This window comes from Saccostrea echinata, unplaced genomic scaffold (genome assembly GCF_033153115.1).
Source record: "Saccostrea echinata isolate AGI-Se365-2 ecotype Australia unplaced genomic scaffold, CSIRO_AGI_Sech_v1 ptg000052l, whole genome shotgun sequence".
Taxonomy (NCBI): Eukaryota; Metazoa; Mollusca; class Bivalvia; order Ostreida; family Ostreidae; genus Saccostrea; species Saccostrea echinata.
In genome coordinates, this window is record NW_026889801.1 from 2,362,381 (window position 1) to 2,373,849 (window position 11,469).

The window sequence follows — 11,469 nt, forward strand, 5'->3', positions numbered from 1 at the left end:
ATCAAAATATGAAACAGATGTGTCAGACTCTGTGGTATCTTTTATTTCAAGTCACTGGGATATTTCGAGTCGTCATATGAATGGAAATAACTATTATTAATTGATAATACATAGTCGATATATCGAAATGTCGAGTTGCAGGCCACAGCACGTGTTTTCTTCTTCTCATGTAGAAAATTTGAATAAATTCTGCCTCGTATGAATACAAAATATAGCTCTGCTTATAACGGGGCGCAATTGATACCCACTGGAATTAAAACAGATTGTTGGTAGACCTGTCTCCAAAAACTACACATATTGTCAATCAGAAACTCAAGCAACTTTTTAATATCAATTTCAAAGTACTTTTGTAAACAATCAGAATGTTTTTTAACTAAATGATTTTGCAAATGACCAATGACAAGGGTAAGTATACATGAATTTACGAGTTCCAAATTTATTGAAAAAGCAACTGTAAATGGTGTCAGAAAGCCTGGACTTCAATTTATGATGGGGAATGCATATGGTTGTATAAAGTATTGAAAAGTCGTAAGTTTTGATGTTACTGATTTTAGTAAAACTTTGTGATTGCAAATTTTCTCAAAGTTCCTTAGAGATTTTTTAAGTATCCACGTCTGATTTACACCACCTCTCGAATATACTGTTGTAGAGAACTCCTGAAGTTTCTCCTTCATTACAGTAAATATTTATTTACATATGTTTATCCTTAAATTGCTTTAACATATAAAACAAATATCCTAAATCTATTTAGGGAGAAAAATTCATAAAAGTTACGTCATGTAGAGTGTAAACAATTTCTATGTGCAGATCAATATTGAAATATTACTACAAGGAAATACAGCCTAACTTGAATGTGCCGTATAACACGTTGAAATGTATTTTGTTTGGGTTTTGTTGTTTTTTTCATGTTTTATTTTACAATTTTTCCTAGTTTCTACATCACAATTATGCGGAGGGTAAGTGGAAATTTGAATATCAGCCTTATTTAACATTGAGACACTATTTAAAAATTAATACAGTTAAAAACACAGAGGAATATTATCGAATCTTATAAAACGACATTTACAGACCAAAAATGAATTGATAGTTTGCTTTTGTTTTAATTAAATTTAGATATTAGATTAAATATTGACCTATTGAGTGATGATTTATTATTAAGGGAAAAAAATCTTACATACAGGTATGTTTATGATTATGCGACTTCATGCATACTTTTTTTCAGGAGGACTGGGCTAATATGTTGCAGTGGAAATATGTGGAATGAGACTTTGAAAGAATGCACACGTTTGTAACTCTGTTAAAGCGAATAAGTATATCATAAAAATCCTTAAAAAACAGAAGAAAAGGAAAATGAATACATTATGATTAAAATATTAGGTGCTAAATCATAATCACATTTTACTTGCTGATATCTTTTCACAGCTTGTATGAACGGTTTTTGGGGTAAAGATTGCAGATCAACTTGCCCTCCTCCAACATTTGGTGAAAAGTGCAAGTCAAAATGTTATTGTTCTAATGAACTCTGCCATCATGCATACGGCTGCAAGACAAATTCAGGTACTAAAGTATGCAGTTCAAATAAATGATTTTGTCCATAGTTATTCCAAGTTAAAACCTATAAATTATACGTATTTACAGTTGGGTGTAAATCTGGAATGTATGGTGCTTATTGTGAGAAGATTTGCCGATACCCTAGCTACGGAAAAAAATGTCAACTATATTGCAACTGTACCGAGGAACATTGTAATCCCTCTAAAGGATGTAAAGGTAAACAGGATGGAGAAATATTTTTTTTTAATTTTTTTTTTTTTATGAAATGCTTAAATTTCCGTATTTTCTTTTATCTTGTTGATACGTACAGTTTTATTTCCGAGAATGTATTTCCTCTAGAGGGAGTAGGGGTCTTATTGGTATTGACAAAAAATGCTAAAACTGGACGACACACTATTGATTGTATTTGCGTTAATAAACAATATTCCATTAATACTTACCTTTCAGTGTTTAGGTTTTGTAGGAGGAAGAAAATCCAATAATGTAATCACAGGATATTTTTCAGCAGAATTTAAAGTTTAAATCATAAAAAAGATAAGAAGAAAGAATAAAAACCTAAAATGTTAAGTTCTTTTAGGCATGAAGTATACCAATGTAATGTTATTTGCAATAGTCGGTGACATTGGAATAGGGGTATTTTTTTCTTAGTCTGGTGTCTTAAAGCAAGACGTAATATGTCTTATGCCTTTAATTTTATATCTAGGATCCGCTTCTACTAGCCTTACCTTCTCGGGGATATCTTCGAGTCCCTTCCTTCCAACAGAAACCTTAGCTGTATCTGATAGAGTTTCTTCATATACTAGTTTGAAGACAACCAAAGACGGCATAATAATTTATAATCGTTATGTAAATTGAGAAACTATCATTTTTATCCTAAGAAATTTTGGCAAGAAATTTCTTTTTTGCGAGATTTTACATTTTATATACCGATTTTTAATAGCAAATTTTGATATTGCGCCGCCTCTTTACACCATACATTGAATAATTTAATTTAAATAGGTAAAATCTGCGTAATTACGCAATGTTTTACACTAAAAATATTAGTTGTTAGTAGTTATAGTTATTTTGAAAGTTTCATTCATTTATGACACTGGGTTACTACAAAACGACGCTTGTCTACGGAATTTTGGGACAACCCTCGTATATTCAAATATGTCATGTATATCTGATGCATAGCAATCGACCAAAAATACTTCCAACATAATTGAGGAAATGGTATATTTAATATTCCTTTATGTAGAGAAAAAATTTTAACCTTACTCTTGCAGATATATCACAAGGAAATAGCGCCCGAAATATTTGTGCGAAAGGAACAAGAAAAAAAATCCTAAATGTTTTTGTATCTTTGAGTTTTTAATCATAGCAGCCTTAGTCTTAGTTCTGGATACTTGTATTTGTTTTATACAGAGCTCGTGTGCATATTTCTGGTAATATATAAGATATTACAACCTGAGAGTCTGCTATAAAAACTTTATATTAAAATATCCCTCATGATTTACATACTGCAAGATACAGAAACTAATTCGTATTTATTGTTTGCTTTAAAGTTACTCCTTATTCATAAAACTGTCTATAAGCCGATATCAGAATGCCAAAACTCATACTCATTTCATATAACAAGGTAATTGCGAAGTTCTACCGTTGTTTTGGAGTGCATTAATACTACAAAGACATTTTAAGCACACCTTAGAATTGATAAAAGTTGAATCCACCCTAAGGAAAATATAATCAAGAACTATAAAAAATGTAGGCAAAAGGAAATATGTCAATGTTTCAGTCCTGTGTTGGTTTTGATTGAATTTATTATCGAAAGATCTCCACCACTAAATTCTGTTATGACAAACTATGCGTACTTTCAGGATTATTTAAATACTTGGGAAATTATCTCTCTTATCAGAGGATTTGTCCCCTTTTACTCTCTGACATTAATAAAATCTACATCGTGATTCATTTACAGTAGAAATCTAACACTTAAACATATTGAAATGGAGCCTCTATTCTCCATATACAGTGAAGGTCAATGTCATGTTAGGAGGTCAAAGGCCAAATATTATGACGTCATTTACTGATTCTTCTATTTTTTTCATACAGACCTCTGCAAATCTCTACAATGTCTGAAACCCCTTATTTTTCCCCTTGACATATCTCATTCATTGTATCATTTCAATCATTTTCGCTTAAGAAAACATTAAGTATATCACATTTACATGTGAATCTGGAATTCCCAACCTCTGTTTTTCCTAAGTCACAGTAAACTCACATATAGTGGTATCAATGTTTTTGCTAATTTTTTTTAACAGAAAGGTAAATTTTCTTAATTCATCACGCTCATCTGTTATATATAAAATGGAAATTCATAGGTAATTCACATTCTAATGTCTGATATTTGATTTTACCCTTTTAACGCAGCACAGTTAAGGTGTGCAATGGAAATATCGACAACTTTTTTGTGATTAAAAATGTATTCATAATCAGGATGGCGATTATTTTTAGTACTTTATTTATATCGGACAAATGTAATTATGGTTAAAAACTACATATTGAGGACGATTAGATTTTATATTTAAACATGTCACGTGATGCGGCAGTCACGTGATTTTAGTACATTTACTTGCAGTATTGAGGTCACCTATAAATTTCACTAGTGCAAGGGCATAATCAAATCAAAATTCGAAATTTAGTTTATGAATATTTTCAACACGCATTGCAGTTTCTGAAAAGTGCTGCGATTCTGTATAGATTCTGCTATTTCATTGTTAAAAACGTATTTGTATGACCGCATGCTGTATTTTATGCTGGTCAACGACATTAAATATAGATATAATTAAATTATTTTCAAGATTTCAACAGGATCACAGCACTTTTCAAATACCTTAATACTTCTAGAGTTTATTTGTAAAAGCTTACTATGATCCATTGAGTGTATGCCCTTGCACTAGATCGATTTTTTGAGACCCTTACATTACCCACCGATGTACTTGCATACAAATATACGGCAGTATAAATTAAATAGGAAATGTAAGTAAAATATATGAATAATATCATAAAAAAGACATTGAATCCAAGTTAATGGCATGTAAAATATCTGTAAATAATATTTTATTTAATTATAGAATACATTTTTCGTTGAGAAAATATTTCTGGATCCGCCTCTCACTGCATACAAACTGCGTCAAGTTTTACGAAATGACGTCACATCGGCAAGTACATTGCGATCAGTGACTTGATTATACCTTGTTATGTGGGATTTAACTAACCACAAAACAACATGTTGTAGTAAGTTTTGATGTAGTTTGATGGTCTCCTACAATATAAAGTAGCAAATTATTTCATTTCATAGTTATTTTTTCCAGTATAAATTAGGCCCCAGCTCCTTTTTGTAGCCTTTACTGTGCTGCACAGAGGTCTGATAAACAATATTTCAAATTTTGTGGGCAGAAATGTGAGTTTAAATTTCTTTCATATTATATATAAAGTTCTATGAACAAAAATGAAAGTTAAAAAGAGGAATTTTTGGGAAAATACCTGTTATGAACTACCTTGAATGAAAAGGCAGTAAAGTTCCTTAAATACATATATCACAATATTTTAAAGGGAAGAACTTGGTCTACACTTCTCAAAAAAATAAAATTATATTAAATACAAATATAATAAGGAATTTTATCAGAAGTAATTTACTCAACTATCACAGTAACATGTTACATATCTTGTGAAACAATTTTTATTTTTTTTTATTGTTAAAAAAATACAAACAAGGAAATACAACAAACTGCAATGTAATTGAGCAATCAAAATGATTAAATGGATTTTTATGTATTTCATTCTTTCCAATATCAACATTTAAAATTTCTATAACGCAGGTTATAAAGAAATTGTCATTTTGGTTTTTGGTTATGAATAGCATAATTGAAAAGACGTAATGAAATCTTATCTCATCTTCATCAATTTACCCCTTTGCAATTTAGCAATATATTCAAGAGGCCCCAGTCATATGCTCGGAAACTCAAATGCAGTAGAGGATCATCTATCTGACACAGCCACGGGTACAAAGACAGAATTGAACTACTTGGTGAATGGTATTATCAGTCTTGGAGGCGTTGCGGTCTTCTTAATAATCCTCTATATGCTAACTTTTATTGTGAGACGTAATCCAGGAATGCGTGTAACAACAGAGATGTGAAGTGTTTTCATTTTTTTATTTTTATTTTTATTTTTTTTTATTTTTTTTTTTTAATCCTGTATAGCCATGTCTTCTTCATGAGACGTAATTCTGGAATGAATGTAACGTGTTGCAAGTAATGTTATTATAAAGCATGATAATGACAATTTTGCCGCCAGTTTTATTTATTTAATATCTTTTTTGAATTAAAATGTGTTTGCCGTATGAATTAAACGTTGATCAGTTGGGTCTGTAAACAATTTTCTTCAGTCATCAAAATTATTTGTTGATTTTTTTTTTAGCATAACAGCATGTGATTACATGTAAGAAGTTTTCGGGAGGAAATCTAAGAATATAATATCTGGAGGAATCTGTCATAATTAGTGTATTGAGTTTTTTATACCTGCGATGGACGGAAGACCCATGTTTTGTTAACATAAAAAAGCTATTCTTAAGAATAAAAGACATATGTGCATTTCAAGGGTAACACTTCTGTGAAGATTTTTGTATTATGTAACTGTTTACAAGTATCTATAACAAAGTATATCATTGGAAAATGAAGCAAAAGGAAAACAATGAGATATCGACTTACAGATTTTTGGGCAATTCTCGTACGTGGTACGGCATGCATCGACTTTTCATTACTTTAGACCCAAAATGCATGTCAGCTATTCCTTACACATATGAACAGTTTTTCATTCTTATCAAACTATAATTTCTTGTTTAAATTTTATAAAGTAATTATATATAAAAGACATAGAATAACTGCAAGTTAATCAGTGAATAAAAAGAAGGTGCATAAGAGATGGTGGTCTTAGTAATAAGAGCGGTTCACAAAAAATATATGGGTTAATGGACTAGTAAAATACTGCATTAATATAATTGCATTTATATTTTGTTTTGTAGGAATTGGATTTTAACGAAGGATAGTCATGACTATTAAAAGCAGATTTTTTTTTTTTTTTTGCGAAATGTGAAATTCTCAAAGAACACAAAATCTCTACACTTTTTGTCCCAAAAATAAAATGCTTTTTATATTTTTTTTTTTCATTTCCGTGCACAATGTTGAAATGATTTCTTAAAATAATCTACAGAAATATTTTGAAGCATTACTACTGCTAAAAATTCTAGCTGATATCAAATAAAAGATGAAAGTGGGTACAATGTTCATTCGTTGCATCCACCAGCACATGTTAACTTCGAACTTCCAGGGAAAAAAACATTCCAATTAAAGAACTGGTGTCAGGTTTGTCATTAAGTTTGGAGCAGTCTGAATACGATTGTGATATAGATTCTGAGGATATAATCAATATGGGGAAAAGTTTGAAAATGACCTCTAAAGTCACCAGAAAAAAATACACCCATACGGCCGCACTAAAGTTAACTAATTATTAACTGCAGCGCAACTGTTTAGCCCCTTTGCATTTCGAACTGCTTAATGGCAACATATTTGTCAGTTTGATAGGCACAAGAAAACCCGCCTTCCTTTTTTTTTAATCTAAATGTTTCCTTTGTACCTATAAATAAAATGGATGGCAAGTAGTTAATGTGCTTCCAGAGAATGATAACAGATATACGTGCAAAGTCTTATTGGTGAAGTCATGTATAATGTTCAAATGAAATTACTGTACGGGCAGATTTTTCATAATTAGCGAGGAATCGATTTCTGTCGTCTACTAGTACTGTTATACCCGAAACAGGTGCAATGTAGTGCATCCACCAAAAGAGGTTGATTGTGAAAATATTCTTAGTAAAGAACTATTAACAAGTTAGTCGTCAATTTTAAAATATTCTAACTAGTACTAGATAACAGATTTGTGGCTACTATGAATGTGGGAAAAAGTATTAAAAAAAATAACTTTTAAGTGTTATTAAAACGAAAAATACATCATGTCGGTAATCTTATGGAAATTTCTCAGTAATGATATTCAACAGAGTGTCATGTGTTAAATGGACTTTTTTGAGAATTTGAAATGTTGCAGTTTTATTTTTAAAATTTCTTAATTGATTACATGTGCCCTGCTTTCATCCAGTATTGCACAGCTCGGAGGTGATGTATTCTATTACCTACAAGAGTAAAGCTTCTATTTTTGTGTGCTGTTGTTCCAGATTATTAATTAAGGTGTATAAATTAATACTTTTTATCACATTAGAAACATGTGTTAAAATTTGACTATTTTCATTGAATCAAGGGATTTTTCCGAAGGAAATATAGACAATTATCATGTAATTAAATTCAAAAATGCAGATACAAAATTGAAATGTTGACACTATGGTGCCACGAAAAAAAATAATTACAAGCACAATTAAAGAGTTTTTTTTACATTGAGATCACAGAACATGTACACATATCTACCCCCTGTATGCTAATTTAATGGATATATAAAATGTGATAATTGGTGAATGCCTACTTGGTAAATTAATACAAAATATAGGATATGTTCCAGTTAAAGAAATACATAAATCACTACTACTTTATAAAAATATATGTATATAATGTTTTTAAATTTGAATTACACACACAGCAGAATGCATTAAGAAACTTTGAATAGGATAAAGAATATGTTTATAGGTAAGCAGACTTTTATGATATACAACCTAGTGATCCTGAGGTATCCTTCAAAATGGAGAGCAAACCAACGCTTTTAATCAGAAAATGAAAATTTATCATATTGTTCGAAGAAATTTTGGCCATTGAAAAGTCTTATGGAAATTTACAGCAATGAGCTATTCTTTCTTGTGAAGTTATGAATTATATCATTTCCTGAAATGAATAAATAAGAATATATATATATATATATATATATATATATATATATATATATATATATATATATATAAAACATTTATTATACATTATTCCACTTCGGGCCATAAAACAACAGACTATTCCTATCAATCCTATGTTCGGAGGAGATATCCCCCAAAACCAATTTCATATTCCATCCAGTTTCGCTTAAAACTTAAGGATCAGTCTTACCGATTCAAGAATGTCAATATAATAAAAATAATAACATAGATTCCATTCATGGGAACTTAAAATGATTTTTCATCAAAAATGTTTGTTTTGTTTTGTTTTGTTTTGTTTTTTTCTCATTGAACACGTAAAATGCAAATCTAAAGAAATTCATTTAGCTTTGTGAACAAATATTTTATTTGGTGTTTATGTATTTACTTGGCTAATTTAATGTACGATATCGCAATCCTTTAAGTCTAAATGTATAACTAAAATGGACCGCCCGCGTGGCGCAGTGGTTAGAGCGTTTGCTCTAGAGTCGCGGTGTAAGGAGTTGATCCTTACGTCGAGAGTTCGAATCCCAAACCGGGACATGGAGACCGGTCCTTCGGATGAGACCGTATAAACCGAGGTCCCTTGTCGCAGTAGGTGTTGGCACGAAAAAAGATCCCTCACTGCTCAATGGCCCTTAGTGCCCAGTATAGGTCAAAATTTGCAGCCCTCCACCGGCAAGTGGTGGTGTCTCCATATGAGTGAAAAATTCTCGAGAGGGACGTTAAACAAAAAACAAACAAACAATATTACCAAAAAGGTGCACAGGCTAAAAATGATACATGTATCTTTATTTGGACAAATTATTAGATAAAAAAAATACAGAACTATAATTTGCATTAACAAGAAGAACATAGGGTGGTGGATGTGTTAATTGACTCTCAAGCTCCTTTACCATTTGAAAGAATAAATAGTGCAGTACATGTATTTAATGAATAAAGGTATTCATACAACCCATTTCTTTTATTTGTTACAAAGATCCTTTTATTTCTTTTTCTAAGTTAATTACCAAACATTTACTGTTGTATTTTAAATAAGAGTTATTTGAGAATCAGAAGTCCAGTTTTCTTCGAATTGGGGAATAGAGTTCTCTCTGTACAATGTATGTATTCTTTATTATCACAAAATATCTACACTACGTGGCTGATGTATTTTAAATCAAGTTTTAATGACAATTAAAGAAAAAAAAATCGATCGGTGAAAATCGATTTACATATGGTTGAATTCTAAAAGACCCCGTATAAATTTCATAATTTTTAGTGTACCACATACCACAGATGATGACTTTAATTAAAAACAAAAAGAAAGTAAATTAATACAAATAAGAGATTAACAAATTTGAAAAACAATCACTTCTTTTCTGTTTTCAGTATACTTCAACAGCATTGTTAAGAATTAGTAATCGATCTGCATGCATGTATCTGTCACTTTGATCAGCGCATCTACCTGTTTTCGCATAATTTTTGCCTTTCATCTAAAAGGTTGAGCGTGTTGACAGGCAGTTCATGTGATGGAAGAGAATTATTAGAGATATCTATGCAGTATCTGTTTGGCGAATATAATATTCAAAAGAAGTTGATGTTACTCTACTTGCTTAAAACTCTTTCAGCCCAAAGAAAACTGAATCAAAGTCTTTATCACGTTAATTTAAAGATATAAACAAAATACTGTCAAAAATACAATGTTTTTTTTTTTTTTATTTTATTGAATTAAAGGTATCAGAAAATCTAATTTAAACGAAAAGGATTCTACGCTATGTGCATCATGAATTTGTGATGATCACGAAATTTCTCTTTTTTTAAACTGATAGGAGAACATTTTGATTTGTGTAAAGCCCTGGCATCAACATGAAGTAAGATCGATTCAAATTTATACAACTATTTACCTTCACCTTGATTCCTGTAATATGTTTATTCATTCTGGTAAAAATTGTGAGTTGGTAATAATAAGCTCATTTTTGCCGATGATGTATAGTTCCAAAATGTAATGCAAATCATATTGATCATGCTGGACAGAATCCCATCAAGATATTTTCGTGGGGGAAATACAAAGAGAAAATTATTATGTAAATTAATATTTAAATATTTAAAAGAAAAGAAAAACATGAAAGCGAATTCTCTTTTGAAATTCACTAGCCCTGACAGTTGCATTACAAATTTTGGAATGAAAATGAAGGTCCTTTTCAACATCTTTGCGTGAGCTTTTTATAAAAGATAAATTTCGAAAGGGAACTAACATCCATTATTTTCATGAACAGTTCTATCCTTCTAAGTTATTCTACTGGCAATTAAATAATTTGCAGCATTTCAACACGCAAAATCGCACCATCTCATCAAGCTATGTTTTCTCATATATCATTGTTGTATTTTTTTAAGTCAAACGGACGAAAACAAGTAAAAAGAGCGAAAACTATTTTCACAGTTCAGACCCTTGCTATTTGTACAATGCAACATTTTCACGTTTCAGAGAAAAAAAGTTTCATTATTTAAAAAAAAAAAAATAAATAGATAAAGGTCTTATTGCTTTCCAAGATGGTTTTCAATTATTAATAAAATGCAGATACAGGAAGCTGTTTTTATAAGCAATCATTTTGAATAAACGAAGTCTTTAAAACTGAATTAAATTTGATTACAGACATTAATAAGCTTGTTATTTCCAGCAACTAATTTTATTTAGAGAAGGAATATACGGTTGATGAATCAAAATGAATAAACTGCTTTGTTTCTGTAGTCATAAGTTTTAGTCTGGAAACCTGACATTCTTAATACATGTAGATCCATGGTTAGTTCTATAGTATAATGTAAGAAAGCATATTGAAAGTGGATAGACTTTTCTGCATGGTAAAAGAAATTTTCCACCAACTACTTAACTGCTAGGTCTAACGTTTCCTATGAGAACGATGGAGGTGGGGGTGGGGGGTGGTTGAGGAATTAACATCCGTCATCGCAGTAGCCAGTACGATACATTTAAA

The 11,469-nt window shown here is 30.6% G+C and overlaps 1 long non-coding RNA gene across 1 annotated transcript; it reads left to right on the forward strand.

Moving 5' to 3' along the window:
• The first annotated feature begins 1,472 nt into the window (after nt 1–1,472).
• On the forward strand, nt 1,473–5,595 carry LOC133204160 (uncharacterized). Its single transcript, XR_009723564.1, has 3 exons — nt 1,473–1,557; nt 1,639–1,767; nt 5,517–5,595. It is a non-coding gene; the product is annotated as an uncharacterized LOC133204160 (long non-coding RNA).
• The last annotated feature ends 5,874 nt before the right edge of the window (nt 5,596–11,469 follow it).